Source organism: Lepisma saccharinum, chromosome 3, assembly GCF_977018435.1.
Source record: "Lepisma saccharinum chromosome 3, izLepSacc3.1, whole genome shotgun sequence".
NCBI classification, from domain to species: domain Eukaryota; kingdom Metazoa; phylum Arthropoda; class Insecta; order Zygentoma; family Lepismatidae; genus Lepisma; species Lepisma saccharinum.
This window is the reverse complement of record NC_139231.1, coordinates 80,228,562-80,251,541: the sequence shown is the minus strand read 5'-3', so window position 1 is coordinate 80,251,541 and position 22,980 is coordinate 80,228,562. Positions and strand designations below refer to the sequence as shown.

At 38.5% G+C, this 22,980-nt stretch overlaps 1 long non-coding RNA gene across 1 annotated transcript in view; it reads left to right on the top strand.

The window, feature by feature from the left end:
* LOC145985858 (uncharacterized) overlaps positions 1-22,980 on the top strand; it is a 123,835-nt gene that overhangs the window by 1,139 nt on the left and 99,716 nt on the right. The window contains exon 2 of the long non-coding RNA XR_014441460.1: positions 1,582-1,634. This is a non-coding gene — a long non-coding RNA (uncharacterized LOC145985858). The remainder of the gene's footprint in view (positions 1-1,581; positions 1,635-22,980) is intronic.

Genomic DNA, 22,980 nt, shown 5'->3' with positions numbered 1-22,980 from the left:
ATTGTGTGTTTCTCTATGTTTACAATCTTTATGATTAGTTACAGTGAAACACATGCATGCTAAAAAAACATTAATTTTCATGTATTTTTTTCCAGAGTGGTTGAAAACTAAAAGAAAATAACAAAAATAAGTTTGCAAGCAAACTGTCAAGCACAACCTTGGAGTTTTTATTGTATATCCTCAGAGTTTCTAGTGAGAGGAATGTGCCTGCATAGCCTGACACCGTTTCTTCCACTTTCAAGTGGAAATTCGGCTCCAAATTTAGTCTATTATGGATTTGGAGCGAATATTTTATTTCAAAACATGAAATAAAGATGAGAGTGTTTTTGTGACAAAATCAGCCTTATTTTCCTGATGAATGTTAAGCTATGAGGTCTGTGACAATTAAGTCTGCTCGCTCTACACACCTGCATCAAAAATGTTGTCATGTGTGTATTCTCGATATTTCTCTTCCGAGCTGATGGCGTACCCCCCTTCAAGTCGTTCATGTACCCCTGGGGGTACACCTACTACAGTCTGAGAACCACTGATCTACAGGATAAAATATGCTAATTTATTTCATCGTATATAATTTTTTTTTTTTTGGCAAAGTCAGAAAATGCGACGGAGAAATTTAGATTTGGAATTTTTGGTTTTCCAAAGTAGTAGTAATGGTATGTTTTTAAAGATGTTCTTTAGACACTATTATCAAACGTAACTGAAATATTGTTAAATATGGCAAACTTCTTTTAAAATTAGTAATTCAAACTACGAATTTTTAAATAAGCTGCCAACTTCTCTTCCACGTAGTACGCCCTGGAGCGTATTCTGCAGACTAGTGAGGCTCTGGTCAGCCAGTATAATCCTATTTTCTGTATTTGTCCCTATACGTTTGTGACTGTCCCTTTATCCATCTCATCGTAACACCATTCATCCTCATAATTGCAATTACCCAAAAGTGGCAGAAAAGCGAAGTAAAATTAACTAAACCAATCATTGATTTTTTAATTGGGTTTTCTTTGTTTCCTATTTTCAAAATTTGCAGGGTGTAAATATCATAAACCATGGCATAATACAAAGATATCGAAGAACAATGTCTTTGCTTGGTAGTACGGGTGGCGGTGTCAACAACAATCCTGCTTAAGGCACCAAAATATCTAACCGGGGGGTAAGTGCGTCAGGAGGGTGGTGCTGCTTACATAATTTTCATAAATGCTCCATAACCACCTACCCCCTGCACATTGCAACATGCTATGAATATGGATTTATATATAATTATGTGTAGCTTTACACGCACCCTTAGTAGCCACTGCAACTTGTGTAATAAGACCAAAGATGGTGTAGAACAACAACGCCAATTCCACATTAACACCAGAAGGGGTGTTCTGTTAACACCAAGTCTGAGTATTTGTAATAAAGAGCTTCGTGTTACATTGCACCGAAGTTTTTATAGTGTGTGTAAGTGTGTTTGCATATAATGTATACTGATGTGAATGTATTTGTATTGTTAGAGTAACTCATAACATGGTTTCCTTACACTACATTTTCTAACATTCTTTTCTCCATGAAGATGCATCTTACAATCGACTTTTCTCATTGCAGATTGATCATCATGCAGCGGTAGGAAGCTAGGCATACCATGGTTCACATTCCAGGTAAGTTTTTATCAACGTTTCTTTTTCCTAATTTTATACTTGTTTTAATTATTAGTTCAACTATTTCGGTGAAGCAATTACATATATAATCTAATTAATCTATAATCGGTTTATTTTCGTGAATTTAGAGTCCAGCATATAACCAGTTGACTAGAATTATGTGTGGGTTGAAGAAAGCAAAAAATGTGCTAAAGAATTGAGGAAAACATCCGCGCCTTTCATCAGCGTTGGAGCGCAACGTTACGCAAGTACCACGTTGTCAGAAAACACTTGCGAGCACAGGGGGGAGGCGATGGGTCTACGACCCGCTCCAAAATTTTCAAACATTCAAAATTTTAAAATGAAAGCAGAAAGAACTTGGGAGAAAACAAAGTAAAAAGCAACCCCCCTCTCTTTTAAAATGAGCCCCGATTACCATTTCTGTCTTTGTAGAGTACAACTTTCATAACGAAAGTTAAAAATAGTTATTACGAAATATTTTATTATGGATCTGGCTCCCCCTAGAACCCAGCCCCCTCAGGAAAAATAATTCCTCCGTGCGCTAGTGTCAGCGGTAATAATTTTACCTAATTTATACTATGTAACGTTTACCTTTCTAAATTCAGAACTAGCCAATTTGTTCGTTGTAGAACACCCGATATACAGTAATATGAAAATATTTTTAGTATGTAGTAACGTTTGATTCAGTTAAAATTATATTTTTATATTAAAATATATTAAAATTATATAGTATGACAAAAGCGCCTATCCTTGCGCGAATTCTTGTCACTGGAATATAATGTTCAAATATTTTCACAATTTCATACAGAAACGGTTAGCACAACCTGTGACTGTTTTCAAATTGTAAAATGTATAATCACTTCTTGCGTAAAAGAAAAAGAAAGAAATGTTATAGTATACTGTTTTGTTGCTTGGCAACCAGTTGTTGAAAACAATTGAAGGGGATAACAAGAACGTTTGTGGGTAGTTCGAATCACTTCAAATCGAGCATAAACTAATGTATTTATTTAGTGCAAATAACAAGTGAACGGTGTTGTGATTTTGAACTATTTACATAACTCTTATTTCATAATTTGCTGTGAAGTAGAATAGTGATTTCCTGAGCATAAAGTAAAATGCTCAAGCCTCTACGACACTAGCAAACCAAAAAAATGGGGGAGGGATTCTTCTATGCCATGTTGGTCTGTAGTTTCACATTAACCCCGCCATCTAAAAACATTTTCATTAAAATGCGTGCTGAGCAAAATACCTGATTATTCGCAGAGAGATTGTTTCTTTTTCCGATCCCTGTATTTCTTAACTAATCTTCCATGTCGAGCAGACTTCAACTTTCCGTATCTCCTCTCATTGACCTCTAATAATAAATCATGCACCATCATACCAACCCTCCCCCGTCCACCAAATCCACCATGTATAAAACTGAACTGTGGGAAGTGTGCTTATGCCTCCAACCTCTCCTCCCCTTCATCCTTTTCCCACAATGACAGAAGAGGGTCCCATCTGCTATTCGCTTTCGCCTAGTCGGAACGCGAATTTCAATTCTGATTGCCAGATTAAAAAATACTATTTAGAAAGGCATTATATGGTTTGTGCTTAATTGCGCGAACGCACATGTGGCTCGGGGCCAGCGTTGCCAACTTTTATCTATTTTTTTAACCATGTAAGTAGAGAAACGAGTTTTAACCAGCTTTGAAGATATTCAAAGTGTCATTTATCGTCACTGTGTTGTAAATTTAGCATTATATATTTATCAAAGTCTTATTTTAAATGTGCGGAATCTTTTCTTCCACTCAACCCTATAATTAAAATTATACATGAATATATTAAATAAAAACAAATTACACACACATATATAAATAATTTAAATATATTATTATATATCTATTTAAAATTTAAAATTTGGGGCCTCCCCGATGGCGTAGTGTAACGTCGTCTCCTTGTCATGAAGGAGTCCTATAGGTTCGATACCCGTTGTGGTTCGGATCCCACTTTAAGCTGTAAGTCCAGTCCAGATCAGCTTATCTGTGCATAATGTGGACTTTAATAATAATAATAATAATAATAATAATAATAATAATACATTTTGTGGAATAAACAAAATTCAGATGCTGCTGACAAAACATATATTGCAAGAAACAAAAGAGAAATTACTGTTCACCAAGGGTTAATTTCTTTAAAATATTTTAGTGTACATTATTTTATTACAACTATATTGTTTATTTTTAAAGTGTCCAAATGTTACAGATATTGTGATATGGAGCATAGTGTGGAATGTGTGACGTTGCTTAGCTCATTAGCAATGATGCACTTACTGTGAATTTGTTATAGTGATAGTTTTGCAACGATTACTGACTCCCAAGTTTTGTTGTGGCGGTTATTTCTGCTTTGTGAAAATTTCACTGTTTCTGTAGTGTATACTGCATTCTACAGTGCCTGATACAGTTTTTTTTCTAGGCACTCTTGTCTTGCCTTAAAATATGGTGTGAACTTTGGCCTCCTCCACCAACAGCCTCCATGCATATCTGTTCCTTGCCTCTCTTCAGAGCACATCATCTCAAAATCTTATTGTTAAGATTACAATTAAGGAATGGACAGACCGTTGGCATAAAATGGATTCATTAATGGAAAGAAAATGAAATAATTATTATTAAAAAATACTACTAATAATAATAAATTTACTTCATTCGTACTATTACTATTTTAATATAATTAGTAAGAGAATACTACTTGATCCACTATTACATCCAGCATTACTATTTTTTTTTTACATTTCATGCAGTTAATATACTAAAATGTATAGTTATTTTTTAAATTAACTTTTACACACCTTTTCTAAGACATTTCTTCAAAACTTAGCAGGAAAATTTGGTCTTAAGTTTACAGTATGTTAGCTTTAAAAAGAAACATTATTTTTAGAATTTTAAACCACGAAACCATTTTTGTTCTATCGATTAAGTGGTAGAACATAGAGTTTTGTCTATTTCCTACAATTTGCACTCAATTTTGCAATCTGACGCGTTTTTTATTATAGTAATTTTGTTGGAATATTAATTAACAGAACTTCATTCTGTTTTCGACCTTTGTTTTTTCCTAATTTAAAATGAACGATGCCAATATCTAAAGGGGAGGAACCCATCAGCCTGTTCGATTCCCTCGTGGAACCACTGCTTTCGTTCAATACCATAGGCTATAATTGAATTCGACGTGTATCAGCCATCATAACTCTCAAAAAATTAATGCTGTCATGGTTTAAACATGTCCTTCCTTGTGTGGTAGTGCAGCTATGTACGTAGATCAAACATTTGTGGCATTTACAAACTGAATGACTCGTTTGGATATTAGTCGAAGAGAGAATTTCATATACACACCATGATGAATGAATTGAGATGAAAAAATGAAAATTGAGAAGACATGGAAAGCTTGTAGTAAGAGTAACTTTTAGTACTCTCCGAAAAGAAACGCTCACAACTTCCATTTTCTAAGAAGCTAGGGTTTTACAACGACGCTTTCAGATCTCCTACTTTATAATGTTTACTAGGAAAATGTTACTTACTATAACTGCTCAAAACACATAAACAGAAAGAATAAAGTGTTGAAGAACAACTGACTCTTTCGAAATTGCCAAAACATGGCTATGAATAGTGTGAACTTGAAGAACAAACGTTTTCATTCATCATGAGAAATTCACCAGAGTCTAAACAAGTTCATAGATATTTTCAATAAGTTTTTCTTTTTTATCTAGATCAATAATCGTCTTAGAGATCCGCTAACAACTTCAGTGTAAGCAGAAAACCATAACATAGAACTCACTGTTCTCTTTTTTATGTGCGAAACTGTACCTTATCCTTTTAAGATTGCCGGAGAACGGAACCTAATACTACCGTACATATGTTAATTTTGCATGTACATTACTAAATTATATTTTAAATTGCCGATTCTTACTATATTTACGTATTTCGCTGATGAACATTTTAATATTCTTGCTGATTTTTCTCTTTCTGATATTAGTAATTTAATATTTCTATTAATAAATTTGTTTATTTTAATTCTTTGTTATCTACTTTCACAGAATTGTTTCTAGAAGAATGAAAAACTTTTTTCCAATTTTATTCTGTTCGTGAATCATAATATTTAATAATATTTCCCGCCTATATTTGGACCATTTGGTCAACAATGAGCACTTTGCAGTGTTCAACAAACTTTGCTTTCATTGAAAATTAGGACGTTACATAATAAATTCGATAACTGAAAGTCGGTTAAAACTTCTTTCACTCACTCATATATTGATGAACTTTTTCACTTGCACTATTATTTTTTTCAAGAGGAAAAATTTTCGAATTGTTTATATTACTTTGAGAAGTTCATATTTTTATTCGTCGTAATTTGGAACTTTACACAGATTAAGGTGTGTTAATTTTAGTACGTATAATATCATGTCAATTAAATTTGGAATTTTAGCAGTTGTACGTCCCTTTTCTATTTCACTAAGTTTATCTCAACAAAGAGAAGGTTTGATAATTAGATAAAAATTGATAAAGAGACAAGCAGAAAGGAAAACCAATGTCCAGGTTGGGACTCGAACGTAACTTGTTTGATGGTGACACTAGTTTTCTAGGCGTGGCCACCAAGGCAGAAATAATGAATTTTGCAACAGGAATTGCCGTCTGTATGGTATGCGGCAAAACATTATTAAGTTTAACGAGTTATGGTCACACTTTAATAATATTTACTTTAATTATTCCTGCGGTTGAATTTCTGGAATGACACCCGGGTTTATTGTCCGCATTTCTGACATGTTTCCCATGGTTTGCAGTCCTGACCGCGCACCGCTGCATAACCCACGCTCGCAATTCTGGCCGAACACTCGGATGCCGTTTTGCACGGGGGAGGGAGGCCGGTTCTCACGGATTCAAATTGCCTCGGGGACCGGCGAATTCCCTCCGGTACGCGGAGCAAGCGATCTGGGCCCGAAACCGCAACAGCTACACGTACCCACTTACCCAAGGATAAGTAAATGAAATTTTAACTGTTCGATTGCGCTACTTGTAATAACTCATTTGAGTTTTTTTGCCTCCCCCAACCGCTGCCCCCCTCCTCTTGAAACGAGGGCGTGTGCGTTAGCCCCCTTCCGGGGGAGTTACCACTTGGGTATGATTTGTGCCTTCTGGGTTCACTGTTTGTTATTGTTTAATGGCAGAACCGTCCAATCGTTTCGGCTGGGTACATCCAGCACATGGTTCTTTCGACTTTTATCATCATCATCATTGATTCAACTGGCTCATTACTGGCCGACAAGATTTACCTGCAGGGAAGAGGCATTTCCATTCAATAGACTATATATGCCACATCTCTTCCAGCAGGGGTTGCGAAGAAGAAAAATTGCACCCGGGTGCCAGTTTTGTTGACGCCCCCTGCTTACCCCCAACTTCCGCCAAGTTCTCTTTTCCAACCTACGTGTGATGTTTAACATATTCGCAGCTATAAAATTCCTTTCATTGTGTGTACACTGTACAATGTTCACGGGAGAAATTACGGTCTATGACCGTCAATTTTCGCTGCCATCCAAATCCCCTTCACAAAAATGACCGACCGTAACCGCTTTCAAATTATTAACGGCTAACGAAAATTAATGCAATTCTAACGAGACAGTTTTAAATTATATCTTCATGGTGTACAAAGCTCCATTGATAATTATTATTATCTATCCAATTTGAAAGTTGTTCCTCTTGTGTCTCATATATCAGCGTTTCTCAACCTCCGAGCCGCGGCCCGGTACTGGAGTCAAATTATACCGGGCCGCGAGAGGTTCTCCTGAAGTTTTCGACTTGCAGCACAAGCTGGCAACCACTTGGAAAAATGGCCTTTCGTTCGGTGTTCACCAGCGATAACAGGAAATGCTTTCTCGCCAGGCTGGTGAGAAATCAAAGCAACTGAGAGGGAACTAACTAACTGTCTCCAGCGCAACCTCTAAATTTGAAGTTTAAGAGTTGGGTCTTTCTCGATTGATTGATTGATTGATTGAATAGGTATTTTTAAGTTCACTTTATGCACAGTAAGGCCAATCGGGCTTTTAAAAATTCGAGACGAGACGAGATTGATCATGTTTCCCGAGACAAACGAATATTTTCGAGACGAGACAGCATTTCACAGCATTTCCACGAGACGAGACAGGCCAAAGTCTCGTCTCGTGGGCAACACTAATCGGGACTGGACCACTATGTGCCTCCACCGGCTATCGAACCCGGGACTCCTTGATTACAAGGCAGGGTCTTTCTCGAGTTAGAGCCGGAAATGTGAAGCTACTTGCAGCACCAACTGGCAAGCACCTGGAAAGATTACCTTCCTTCGCGACAGTGGCGGCGTGCGATCGAACAATCTAACTGAGGGACGCATTGCTTCCCGCCTGAAAATTTGGAGGGTGACGGACGAGTACTATGGTCAATTTAGTTTGAGCACCCATTTCCATTAACAAATATATTGAAGTGGAATATTTAATATAATTGGAATTTTTCGGTATCAGAAATGGAACATTCCAACGAAAATCAGCACTTACCAAATTAATTTAATGATATTAACTAAAGAAAACGAAAAGGTTTCATTAGATCTAGTCATTGTCATTTAATTTAAACCAAATTTTATATTTGCCAACAAGTCTAGAAATAATCTCTATGATTATGTCATAAATTATTTATTAATATTATTTTCAAGAGTTTTATATTAATAACTTGTAAAGTTAAAAAAAAAAATAGAATGCTATTTACGAGTTCAATTGTTGGCATCGGGGCATCGACTCAAAAACTAATTTACCGGGCCGGTAGCTCACAAAGATTGAGAATCACTGCTATAGCTATATCATGTATAGACCTCGAATTTTAGGTTTTAACCAAATTTTTGCCTTTACAGGTATATAAGAAGATATAAGTTATGTCAGAGTTTCGTTAAAAAAACACAACTGATGAAGTTTTATAGTGCCTAGTGTTAGAATCTATTTTAGATTTATGCGCCTAAATCAAGCCTTTTTTAGGTTTTCATATATTTTTAAAGGTTTTACAGGATTTTTATTGTCACACAGAGGCATTTGCTTTGTTTGGTCACGAAAAGATTCAATGACGAACGTGTTTGAAACGTACCCTCTGTCGATTTCCCTTCCTCCAAGTCCATGGTGATTTTTCAAAGCTCTAAACAAAGCAAAATGTCTGGTGCCACCGTTACCTGTACTATACAATCCAAAGTGGTCTGATCTGTGTGGCCTTGCTCACAGATCGCGTCACTTCGGTGCTTTGTCGCATTCACGCCTTGCAAACTAACATTTCAGCATTGATGTTTGCACCACTGACTATGATTTTGTTGAAATACTATTTTCAGCAACTTAAGATGATCCTCACAGACAAAATTGCGGAGGTTGTCTGTGGATAACATAAAAAAAAAGATTGTTGCCTAACTATACGGCGGTCGGCGAAGAGTGGATTTTAATAGGAAATGTCCAATGGTAAGATCTACCATCGCCGTAGGGTTAGGCAACGCACCCAACGTTACAAGATAGTGCGTATTTGAGGATATAGGTGTCCCATTTTCATTGCCGGTGACTATACCTAATCAGCATTTTTCAAGAATTTTGAACAATTTTAAGTTTTTTTAAACCTACTTCAGGATTTTTAGAGCCTAACTTAAAATTTTTAGAACCTATTTTAGGAATTTTAGAACCTATTTTACGGTTTTTGGAACCTATTTTAGGATATTAGAGCCTATTTTAGGAACCTAAAAGCACACATTTTAGAACCTAAAGATACGAGGTCTAGTCATGTATTAGTGCACGTATGTCTGTGTTTAATATTCCAAGGGGTTACCGAAGTCATTCTAGCCACAGCACAGAGAGGTTGTGTTGTTATAACACTACGGCAACATCCACAGCTATTTAGGACACAAAGACCATCCTTTTAAGGTCTTCAAAGGCCCTTCTTTTTCTAAGGGAAGGTTTTTCCTCTTCCGAGACAAGTTTAACGTCCAATTCGTTCTTGGCACGTACATATTTCTTTCTTAACTTTTTCTGTTTCTTCCTCTGTCTGAAAGATCTATTAGGAAAAGATGATAGGGAAGGGACGAGGAAGGGAATTCATCTTTGGAATCCCCCCCTCCTCTTCCTCCCACTTCGGCAGCGTTATTGGCTTTTCCGAATGCAGACACAAACGTTACAATTGCTGTGGGTGGAAGGAGGACCCCCATAAGAACGAGGCACGGGATATATTTCACTGTCAGCTGATGAAAAGGGGGTTCTTCGTACGGGAAAAATTCCATGTCTGCAGACGTCGGTTGAAGGTTGGGCCCATAAATAGAATATGACATATACGTGCATACTCACATATTTAGACACACACACTTTCAATATCATGATTTCTGAAGTTCGGATAAAATATTATCTGATATCCGGATGTGCATTTAGTTTGTCAGTTTGAATTACGTTATCCTCTCTTTTTCTCTTTATCGTATCCATTATAACTAACAGGCACACGTAGAAGGTTTCACTCAGTCTTCCCACGAGAAGCGTATCGAGGATTTGATTTTGAGGTGACAGGGCCTGAACCAGTAGGAAATGAGTTTGTGTGTGTGTGTAGGGGGGGGGGGTATACACACACATGTAAACAACATTACATTTTGTTAGTGTCTCCCCGATCAATTGAGGTATTATGTATTTACATACAGTATTTGTAATTACTCGTGTGGGTGGGTGGGTGCGAAAATCCGGACGGATACTTGCATAAAAGTTTTAGTTCTAAGGTACTTATTATATCTAGTGGTATAAAAATGACATAAACAAGATACGAACATTTGTAATGCTGTATCATTGTGGTAGTTTATCACTTTAATGTTTCGATTGAAACAAAGTATTCAACTATAAGAATATAACTTTGATACAGTGCTTCAACACATTCATTCTCTACTTTTATCTGATTTAGGTGAGAAAGGGAGAAATATATATCCTAGTGGCAGCGAAACACAGTGATTGATTCATAAGAATTTCTGTCAAACTTTGACGAGGTGATGTTGCCTTCACACCATTAGCAGCAATTACAGCCTTTAGTACTTATATACCGTGAAACTGCAAATGATAGTGCAGTTTCCTGGCATTTGGACACGTAAATAATTTGTTTTAAAGTATTTTCACTTGAAAAAACCAAGTGTTCAGTGGACACAACATTCTTGACACGTACCGTCTTGCCTCTAAAGTCAAATATCCATCTTGCTTCCTTTTCTAGTAACAAAATACTAGAGCTAATCAAGTATAGAAATATGTGTCATAAATAGACTGTAAACAATGTACATGAGTACCATTGATAATGACTGTAAAGCCTTTTGGCGTTTCTTTTTCGGTTTTCGACAAAGTTAAAACCTTTTACTTGCAACAGTATGTCCAACAATTCGGTCACTGTCAAAAATATTAACTTCGCATCGAGAAAAAATGGTCTTCGCAAACAAGGGAGTAGGCGGGCGTATGTCAGTTTGTGCTGCAAAATTTTCGTCACAAAGAGACGTAACTCAAGATACGACAGTTTGTCTCAACTTTTTCGCTAAATGCTGAGATACGACTCTTTGACAAATCCTACAAAACTGAATATCTCGAAAATGGATAATAGTTCAGGGACGTCGATTTACCAGATTGTGGGGACCATCATATACTACACATAGGTCAAATATCTCAAATTTCGCTTTGTTTTTTTCTTTCCTTGTAAGGGGGTAGGTCCGTACATAGTCTGGCGTGCAGTCAGAGTTGTTTGTTCCTCGTGTGTTCTTCGTACAACGTACTGTTTACATAGATGGTGACATTAGGTGCCATGTAAAGACTGTCACTAGCAGAGAAGTATTGCGAAGTATTCCAATGAATGGAAGCAAAAGCCGATTGTAGAAGTATTATTATTTTGAAGGGGTGAAGGGGTAACCTTACACTCCTGGCACCCAAGAGTCAACCTCACTTCCACGTAGTATAAGCCGATAACAAGCAATTTTGCAGGACAACAAGGTTCTGAAGCCTGGAGTAGCAGCAAGTATAAAGCCCGCTTTAGACGAAATCATTTTCGTTAGCATTTTTCTTAACATTTGTGCCATAACCAAAATGCTATCGTGTAAAGTGAAAAATCTTATGGGTTTCAGATGCCATGGCATATTTCATGGCATTTCTGAAGGATAGAACCCGTCCTATTTCCGTAGCATTTTTTCGTAGCATAACCAATCAGAAGCGACCTCCAGGTCACGAGTGCAGGTGTAATGGCGGCTGCGTGAGATACAAACAATGTATCACTTCACATTTTTAAAAGCCGATAAGTATTCAACCGAGAGGAATAAAATTTCGCATAAAACGTTATTAGAAACAAAACAATGGCGCTGTTTAAGTACATACTTTACAACGTTTACTGTACACGTATGGAAGAATATTTTAGTTGTTTCAAATGTAAACACCGTGCACCCAGCATAGATGGTGTAACTCGACGTGCCTTTCATGCTGTATATGTTATACATTGTAATCGCAAAAGCTAGCCGAAAAGTTACACGAAATGCTTGCGTGTAAAAGTACTATCTGCTACATGATTTTTGGAAGCATTCACATAACATTTATGCTAGCAAAAATGTTAAAGAAAATGCTTTCGTCTAAAGCCAGCTTTGCCCTCAGTGTAGCTTTGGTTGTGTCATCCATATATATTTGTGATTGTCCCTTTATTCATTTCATCTTATCACAGGATTGTATTTTAAATGGCACACACAGACACACCCACAGTTATGTAATCAAGAGGAAAATGTTATGTAGGCAAAAAAAAAAAAACTGATGGTCAGAGGTAAATGCAGCACACTTTATGTACATCATTGAGAAATTTGAGCCCCAGTAATAAGAACGATTGAACTAGAGCAGTGGTTCTCAACCTTCATTAGCCCGCGGCCAGGTAAATTAGTTTTTTAAAAGTCGATAACCAGATCCCGACAATTTCACTTGTAAATAGCTACTATTTTATTTAAACTTTATACGTTAATTTATATGTACCCTTGAAATTTAATATTAATAAATACATTATTGCATGGTCACAGAGATTATTAGTTCGATTATGTCAGGATTACTGACAAAATATAAAATTTGGTTTAAATTCATTGACAACGAATTGGATCTAATGGAACCTTTAAGTTTCCTCTGACTGATATCATTAAATTAATTTGGTAAATTCTGATTTTCAATGGAACAATTCCATTTCGGACACCGAAAAATTTCAATTAAAATATTTCAACTTTAATAAATCTGATAATAAAAATTGCTGTATAAACTAAATTGACCGTAATCAACATCCAAATTCGGAGCAAAGCACCCCCCCCCCCACCGGTTAGATCGTTTTATCGCTCACCGCCACTGTCGCGATAGCATTTCGTCTTATCGCAGTCGTAACCCGAACGAAAGACCATCTTTGAGGTGCTTGCCAGCTCGGGCTGCAAGACGCAAACTTCACGAGAACCTTTCACGACCCGGAATAATTGACGCCAGGGGTTGTTGCGCCACAGGTTATAAATGATTATGGATGTGCGAAAATTTCTCATGCAGGTTATTTGGATGATGAGAAGACTACCGCTAAACTTATTTCATGGTGGGCTAGATCCCACCCTCACCACCCTTTTGGCAACGCCCCTCCTGGATGAACACCGAAATTTAGCAAGCTCCTATACGGGAGACCAACGACGTGAGCGCTAACCATTAAGTTAAAGATGAAGTATTCGCGTTAGAAAAGTAACATTCCACCTCGTTCCCCTTACAAATACTGTAAACACTTGAAGATGCAGAATTATGCGTAGATACAAGGATAGACTGTCGTTGCGGTTGCGCGTGACGTCCGCTCCCCTCTCCCCACACGGAGCATCTCCCCCAACCCCAATCTCTGCATCAAGTCCTTGTGTAAAGCACAGTAGCTGTTCAGGGCAGATTCAACAAACACGTGAAATTTACAACGGAGGAGTATTTCTATCCTTAGGAAAGCAAACCCTGCTCCTGTTTACGTAAACGGTAGGCTCCAAGGATCTCTGCTGTTTGATTTCCGTCCTCCCTCCCCCACCCACACCCCCCTTCTTCATCCTTAGCACGGATCTCCAAGGTGCTCAGGCAGGTGATAAAGCAACGGAAGGTCCACTAGCTTCTCGTTACGACGACGTGTGGCGATGAGGCGATTGTGGACTGCAATGAAAGAGCTCAATGTCGCTGCATACAAGGGAACTTTCACACCGGAGCGACAGGTGACACGCGGCAGTCTGTAAGAAGCATTCATTGCCCAAGCGGAACCAACAGACACAATGCACACTATTATGAAAATGCCCTATTCGGAGCGACACACATGCAAGAAGCGACTTGTGTAAATTGCGTATTACGTCGGTGCGAAATGTTGCATTAATTTCTATAGGTTCGTATCTAAGTGTCGCTTGTCACTTCTGTCTGATATCTCTCTAAGATAAAGGTTCGTACTGGCGCTTGTAGAAAATGTTCTATATATATTAATGTTAGAAATTAAGAAAGACTGTGAGTAAGACAACGGATTAGAAATAAAGGAGGGAGAGAGAGGAAAAAGAGAGTGTACGATTAAATAGTGTCCGAAGACTTAGGAAAGCAATAAGGAAAAAAAATAGCAATGAGAACAGATGAGCGGGGGAAAGAAATGGTTGAGTAGTTGGTTAGCACACTAGACCCTTTGTAGGTTCGATTGCCAGAACATAACAAAAAAAGGAATTGCACACTTGAGAGATGAGAGAAGGAGTGTTCTCATTGTTTGGCGGTACTTGTCTGATAAGGCCCGAGCACCTCTCACTCGTTTATTTCCTTAATTTTAGCATTGATACTTACATATTCTGCATTGCGGAAGATTCTTTAAAGGAAGTTATGCCTTTTTCCATAATATAGTGTCAACTTTTCATATTACAAGTCATTATTTGTCTTCCTTGTTATGCTTGGGTAACAGACAATATGGCGTGCAGTCGTGCTTGTGTTTTGTCGATTTGGAGTGGGTATGCAGTGTTTCAACCTTCTTAACCGAAAAATACCTACTTTCGTGTTTATTATGTCATCATAAACCATTGACGGATAGCCCCAAAAACCATCCACGATAGCCCCACGAACCATTGACGGATAGCCCCAAAAACCATTCACGATAGCCCCACGAACCATTGACGGATAGCCCCAAAAACCATTGACGGATAGCCCCAAAAACCATTCACGATAGCCCCACGGACCATTTCCGGCAAGGTTAGGTTGGTTAGGTTAGGTAAGCATAGTTAAAAAAAATTACAAAAAATTCTCGTAAAAAAGGCGTTTGGAAATACTGCCGAGACCGCGTGACTTTCGACGCTCGCGCCATCTGCACGTACATAATGGAAACAACGGCCTAATGTTACAGAAGATGCAAGTTCCTTACGTAAAAACTGATTATTTATTGTTCTGCAGCATTCTATGGTAAAGTTTTTAGTTTCCGCGAAAGAAAATACCTCGAAGAACCTCGACAATGATACAGAAAGTAGTGTTGCCCACGAGACGAGACTTTAGCCTGCCTCGTCTCGTGGAAATGCTGTGAAATGCTGTCTCGTCTCGAAAATATTCGTTTGTCTCGGGACACATGATCAATCTCGTTTCGTCTCGAATTTTTAAAAGCCTGTCCGGTCTCGTCCCGTGGGCAACACTAACAGAAAGTGATTTCAGTAAGTAGTTTCTCCTGTAAATTTGAAGAAATCCGTTCGGGCGATATCAGACAGTTACTTGTTAGGCTTCTACGTAGCTCAAAGCTTCTTTATTGTACACTCAAGCATGTAAATCCAATATGATAGAAAAACGCTTTCTTCTAAACTTACCTTTCGATAGATATATCCACTCCATCAGTTCTATTGCTGTCCCGTCATAGCATCCTACTGCCTGCAGTCAGTAAGGAATTACCTGATGTTATCTTTAAATTTTCCCCTATATTTTGTCCTTTTGACTAATAGCAGTAATTGGGTGAAACTGATAAAATGACTCTCACGATGCACATGCCCGGGCCAGTTCTTCACTGGCGAGATTGTGAGCCCAACTCTACGCCCGATGATGTTAGACCCGGACCTAAAATATCTGTTACTGTGGACCTGGTAACTTAAAAAAACAAAATTTGATAATGGATGTTCAAAATCAGAAAACTGTGTTGAGGTTTGTGTGTCTTAAAATGCCATGTAGAATATTTTACAGAGATACAGAGAAAGAGAAAGAAGAAAATGGGAGAGAAACACAAATAAGTGAAAAAATAAAAAGGAAAGAGAATTTAAAGAAACGAAAAATAGACGGAAATAAAGAAAAGGAAATAGTAAACAGAGAGAGAAAACGAGCGAAAGGACAGACAGACACAAAGATACGTCGCCGCCTTGTAATCAAGGTTTCCCGGGTTCGATATCCGGTGGAGGTGCTTCGGATCCAACTTTAAACTGTAGGTCCAGTCCCGATTAGCCTATATGTTCATAAAAGTGGAATTAAAACAAAAACTCAAACTCAGACAGAGAGATAGAGAGAGAGAGGAGAGAGAGAGAGAGTGAGAGTGAGTAAAGGAAAATCGGACAGAACAGGAGAAAGAAGGTAGAGAAATAATCATCAAGAGAATGAGTAGTAAATCGTGAGACATAGAGAAAGGCGAAAATGTAGAAAGAAACACAGAAAGAGAGAAATAGGGAAAGGAGTTGAAAGAAGAGCAACAATTGAAAAATAAGCATTGTTCCAGACTTCCACGAGGGCTCTCACATGACCCTTTCTGATCTTCCGTATGAGTCCTTATGGCGATTACTCAAGACCATGGCACTGCAATGGAAAAAAAAGTAATGCGCCACCAACTTGTTCCCAGAGTAGGGCACATAACAAGTCTACCAAAAGAAAAAGTCGCTTGAAAAGATATATTTACGGAGAACGCGACAGCACGCATTAATTTCTAAGTAATAACAGTAAAAAAGCAAATGGCCGTGCCGCTTGGATGATTTATTTTCGCCGCTGACAAAGCAGCAGAGATACCTGAAAGTGTCCCTTTGGCTGAACACCGAAAACATTCTTACGAATAACAACATGAACAACCAAGACGGGTGCTGTTTGGTGACTTTCGAGTGTTAATTCCGGAGCGAAGAATCCGCATTACGCCTCAACTGGTTGCTTTTGGGACGTGCGATGTAGAGAAAGGCAGTATTGATGACGGTGCTTAACCTCTTGCAAATTCGTTTCCACCGCGAAGAGATTGGTTGCTATCTGTGTTTCCATACTTAGGTTGCAAAAAATTTCCCTTAAAATATCCCTCTTTTGCCCGACTTTTCCCTTCTTGGGTTACTGGACCTCCGAGAAGACGTAGTGTTAACGTCGTCACCTTGCAATCAAGATGTTTCGTACTGTTTCATTGCATTTTTCTGCCTCTTTAGACTAGTCGCTACGATGAGCATGAATGATGAGCAGATGAAATTAATTAAGTGACACTCGGAGAGAAACATCCAAGCCGGAATCGAACCCAGAACCTTCAGATAGCGAGGTACTACTCGATGCGCTAGGCTACAAACAAATTATTACGAACGACATATACAAGGCTATGATTACGTAGAGATTTTCAGCGAAAAATGCAGGCTCGACCACGACTCGAATCCGGGTCTCTGGCATACCGTGCCATTGCTCTAACCACTGAGCTACCAAGTCGGCCTGGCCTTGCCTGATTCACGCCTGATTTTCGCCCAAAAAAATGTCTACGTAGTACATCTCCTGTGTGTGTGTCTAATCTACAATAAGGCTATGATTGTTCGTGTAGTGTTTCTTTCAATGTTCCGTTGGGCTACTTTTCGACGCATTTCTACTTCTTTGGTTAGGATGAATGAAGGAACGATGAAATGGATGATGCATGATGAGACAAACATACCCAGGGTTCAGTGGCGTATATTCTAGGCTAGCTAGGATATGTACGAAGTCGAAGCCCAGAGACTAAAATACAGAAGAAAATTTATTACAAAATCTGAAAAAGAAATATGTATATATTCAAGAAGTGAATAAGATAATGATTGTGGTGCTTCCGGAGTTGGCAATCTGATTTCTAACGAGTTTGCAACCTGGCTGCCGTTAGCATTGCAACGGCAAAAACGAGCGGCGTGGCGGTATCTAACCACTTGTACACGACGTTTACCGGAACCATAGGCGCCGACTCCATGGGGCTTAGGGGGGCTCGAGCCCCCTCAATGTTAATTATGTGGGGGCAGAGCCCCCCCAATGTTAATGATGTGAGGACAGAGCCCCCCAAATAATTTTGATAAGAGGATCTAATGTATTATTTTTCTTCTCTTGTAAAGTTTATTCTGAATTGTGCCACATGAACTTAACTTTAAATACATATTTGAAATGTTCTAGACCATCAACTTTGGGGGGCTGAGACCGCTAAACCATCAACTTTGGGGGGGGGGGCTATGACCGGAGACTGCAAAACACATGACTTAATTACTATATACTAAGTATATAATTATTATTTACTATTTTACATATATTAATCAGAGACATAATGAATTTAGCCAACGACTTGTTAAAGACTGTTTGGGAATCCCCTAAAAGAATGCAAATATTTAGGAACATTATTGATGTGAATGAGAAGGCTGGCCATACTGAACTGCGACCACTTTGCCCTCGTCGGTGGACGTTGAGAGCCTCCAGTATGCAACAGATCTTAAGGAACTATGAAAACCTTCTCAAATTTCTTGAGAAATTTTCTGAAGAAGATTCTACTGACGCAGCATCAAAATGTGCTGGATACCTGGAGACAATGCTTCACTACAAGACATTTTTCTTTCTCTCCCTCTGTGATGGGTTCAATAGAAGAGGTAAACTGTAAGATTCAGTTTCCACGCATTGGTGCTACAGAAGTGGAATCAAAACTAAAATACTTGACTGACATCTTTCAAGAAAAGCGAATGGGTTTTGAGCAGTTCTGGCTGAAATGCACAGAGGGCAAATCAAGCCTCCTTGATGAGCCAGAATTGCCCCGGCAACGTCACGTCCCTAAGAGAGTTGAAAATCCTGATGCTGCCAAACATCACAAGTTCTACACTCCAAAATAGTATTATAAATCAATATACACTGACGTGTGTGACACAGCAAAATCATGTGTTAAACAAGGACATGAATGTACAGGACTACAAAAAGTAACAGAGAAAGAATGCATCTCATCTGTGAACAGTTGCACAACAAACTTTCAGCAAACGCGAGAATTCTTTCGGCAAGATTTGGATGCCGATAGGCTCTCCTTACACATGTCCATGCTTGGTGTTATCGCCAAACAGAAGAAAGTGGTTCTAACTACCATGCGTGACATAAGGAAGTTTCTTTTGCAAGATACCACCCTCCAGGAGCCAAATTCATGATGGTCCTCCGCACTGTGCCACTGACGACAGCCACAGCCGAAAGGTCATTTAGTGCTATTAGTCGACTAAAGACATATTTGAGATCTACAATGACGCAGAAGAGACTAAGCAGCTTGGCGGTACGAGTATTCCACATACATCAAACTGTGCTTGATAATTTGGACCTGAGACCGCTCGTTGATGCGTTCATAAAAATAACCCATTGCGTAGAGCAACTTTTGTTTTATTTTTAAATCATGTTCATATGTTTTTGTTGTTTATGTCACTTTATATCTTAGTGTACATGCTATTTTTTTATTATTGCAAAATTAAATTTAAAAAGTAATATATTGTAGCAAGAACAAACAAGTAAAACTATTTTCCTGCGATTTGTGTTAGCATTTATGTAAATAATTAAATAAAACTGTTAAATATTCATTATTTGCAACCCATCACATGTCTGTTGCGGACATTAAAACACACCCATGCCCTCACCGGGACTCGAACCCGAGACCTCTGGATCAAAGCGAGTTGAGTCGACCACCCAACACGCTCGGCTACCGAGGCCAGCATAAAACTGTTAGGTTGGTCTCTTAATGTAAATACATACTTTTCAATAAAAATGTTAATTGTTATCTAAAAAACAAATGAACAGACACAAAAGACACAGCTAAGGAGACTTTGAAACATTTTCTAAATGTTTTTCCTGTTACATTTCATTTGCATGAGGAATATAATAGCTGCTTAAAAACTGCTATACGAAGACATAATTTTTATTTTTAAAAAAAGGGAGTGAGTGAGTCATTCATTCATTTATTTCAGTGATCAGAGCCCCCCCAATAATTTTGACAAGTCGGCGCCCCTGACCGGAACATAGTCTTCTCCCTACCTTCATAACCTAGCACCAAGAGTGAGCAGAAAGATGGGACGCGAGCCTGGCAAATTAAGAGATCGCCCAAATTTTAGATTCAGCTTACGCCACTACCAGGGTTCGAAAGTGGAACTTACAGCTCCGTTACGAAGGCATGCTATTTGCCATAACTGCAATTTGCTTATTAATAATAATATTTTAAATGTTAATGACCCTTTGGCAAGTGAACCCTTTCCATTCATTCTCTGCATAAAAATACTGCCGTGTATATTTATAATTTCTCCCTTGTCAGGTGGGAAAAATATTCCTGCTAAAATTTATTTCGAATGTGGCAACACTGTCTTCTCTATCTATCGGAGATGGGGACATTTGCATCACCTGTGCACCTGAAATTCTTGTACGGGATGTTCGCAATTATCTGAAGCGATGTCTCGGGACAATGTCAGGAATTCCGACACGACTCGGTATCCGCGGAAAGATGGCCTCGCAGTCAATGGATGGCGCTGAATACTGATGAGCCCCGGCATCGGACTCTTTGAGTAACGGCTGCCCAGGTCCGACAGGACATTTGATGAATACTTAGCAATAAAAGTGTGTTTTTGCAGATATGTGCAGCGAATGTGTTATCACCCGAAGAGGCTCTGTGGCTACCAAGATGTATTCGTTCAAGAGCAGAGACACGTAAGTTTCTATGACCGGTCGCCATGCCGCTTGAAAATTTTCAACTGGCGCGTGAATTTTCAAATTCAGTTCTCAAGAAACTATTATTTTGATTTTTCAAGTTCCCTTAGAAAAATTTCCATTTATCTTTTTTTTTTAAAAAAAAATAACTAGTACAGTATGTGTTTTCTGTATCACGTGTATCATTAAACCAGAATAACAAACATGCCATTATAAACTTTTGCACATTTGCCGAATTTTAAAATCTGTAGCGATATAGTGGAGTCGGCCGTATATTAGAATATATTACATAGTTATTCGTGCTGTTATCGCTTTAGCCTTCTCTAATTAATAAATTGAAGACTAAAATTGGCAAACGCTGTAAGTGCCACAAGAATTCAAACACCGTTTTCCACGTTAAACTGTGAAATGTGCCATGCTTTATAATGTGGTAAACGTGAAAAGTGGCTGGTAGCCCTCTAAGTAGTTCAAAGGGCGTGTAAAAAGGCACTAGTGTGAACGTTCTTACGGGCTGATGTTCTGAACGATGCGATTTCCCAACACTTTCGCTTTTGGCACTTACAACGTTTACCACTTTTAGTCCTCAATTAATGTTGTAAGGTCGCAATTCAAAATGTGTATTTTGTCTTTCTTAACAAAGCTGGCTCCTGAATTATTGTTAGTTTTGTCTAGCCCTGGTTATACCTATGTTTGAGAGAGTAGGAACATCCGATTGGTTTACGTTATCTTCCTCCCTCATTCTCATCCATCGTGTCGCCAAGTGCCTGGGCTTACTCGTGTAGATGGCTTCCCGGATAATGAGGGCGTTGCCGTTGCTCAATATTCAATCGACTTCGAACTAAAAAATGAAGCAGTTCAGTTTGATAAGGGTCGGGGAAACTAAGTACTCTGACCCATACTATTCAGAAAATCTGCGTGGTAATTAAGCTTTTGTCACCCAGAGATGATTGACTGATTTGGTTTATTTTCCTTCTCATTTCTGCCTCTTTTGGCTAATTGCGAAGATGAGGATGGGTGGTGATAAGATGAAATGAATGAACTGCCAGTCACAAACATACATGGACGGCACGACACAATTCCTACAGAGGATTATACTGGCTGCAGGTCCAGGCGCCAGAACCTCGTTAGTTTGAAAAATCCAACCCAGAATGTACTACGTGGAAGTGAGGTTGGTAATTGGGTACCTTCCGAAAGTCACCCCTTACACCCCATCATCCAGAGTTGAATTTATGTGCAGAAATAATAATAATAATAATAATAATAATAATAATAGCCACTTTTAGCTAATGGAGATTAATGGTGATAAGATGAGATGAGTGAGAATGCAATCACAAACACTTATGGACGACACAAGAGTTTATACTGGCTGTGAGTCCGAACGTTAGATCCTTGTCATTAGGCCGTATCCAGGATATTTTTGAGGGAGGGGCCAGATCAGAAAATGTGTTAATATATACATTTTACAGAGAGAGAGAGAGAGAAAGAGCTTTCAAAATAATGGAAATGTTCAAATGTTTTCTTAAGTGTTTTTTTTTAATTATTGCTTTCTGTTAATAATTATCAATAACATTTCATACTAGTCTTGCATTCGTGTTTTATCTTTATTTTGTGTATGTTGCTAAGGTCTGTACCCAGGATTTCTTCAAGGAGAGGGGGTAGATCCGAATATGTGGAAGAAAGAGAAGATCAGAAATGCTGTGGGGTTCATTAAATTAGGATATTTTAGGTTGCTTTTCTGCCACGTTTGTCTAATCGCGACGATGAGGATTAGCGATGATATGATGAAATTCATGAAGGAACACACTCGCAAAGAACACCTATGCCCAGGCTGGAAATCGAACCCGGAACCCCTTGCGTCGTAGCGCACTTCGCTAATCACTCCCCCGCCTTGTAATCAATTGGTCCCGGGTTCGATTCCAGGTGGAGGTATATAGTGGTTTGGATCCCACTTTGAACTGTAGGTCCAGTCCCGATTAGCCTTACTGTGCATAAAGTGGACTTTAAACACCAACACAACCCAACTCAAGTCAGCTAATAACTCCCCTCGGAGAAATGCTATTGGAATATTAGATGTGACCTCCAATGCTTTGGCAATATTATAGCTAGAGATAAACGTACGTACAATTGTAGAGTTGTTTCCACAGTAACTGGAAATATTCAACTCGCCGACACCACCCACCCCCTCCTCTCATCCCAAAAACCAGCTACACAGTCGCTTGCAGACAAGTGCTTATTGTTTCATTCAATTCTCCGAAGTATTCAAATAGTTCTGTGTTCCACAATTTAACAATGTTCTAAAATTTCCTTCATTTTCTTATACCAGCGTTATTGAAAAGTCATGATGATTCTATATTCAGAAAATAATATATTTATAAATTAAATGTTGCGTATTAGCAATTATTATTACAATAAAGAACA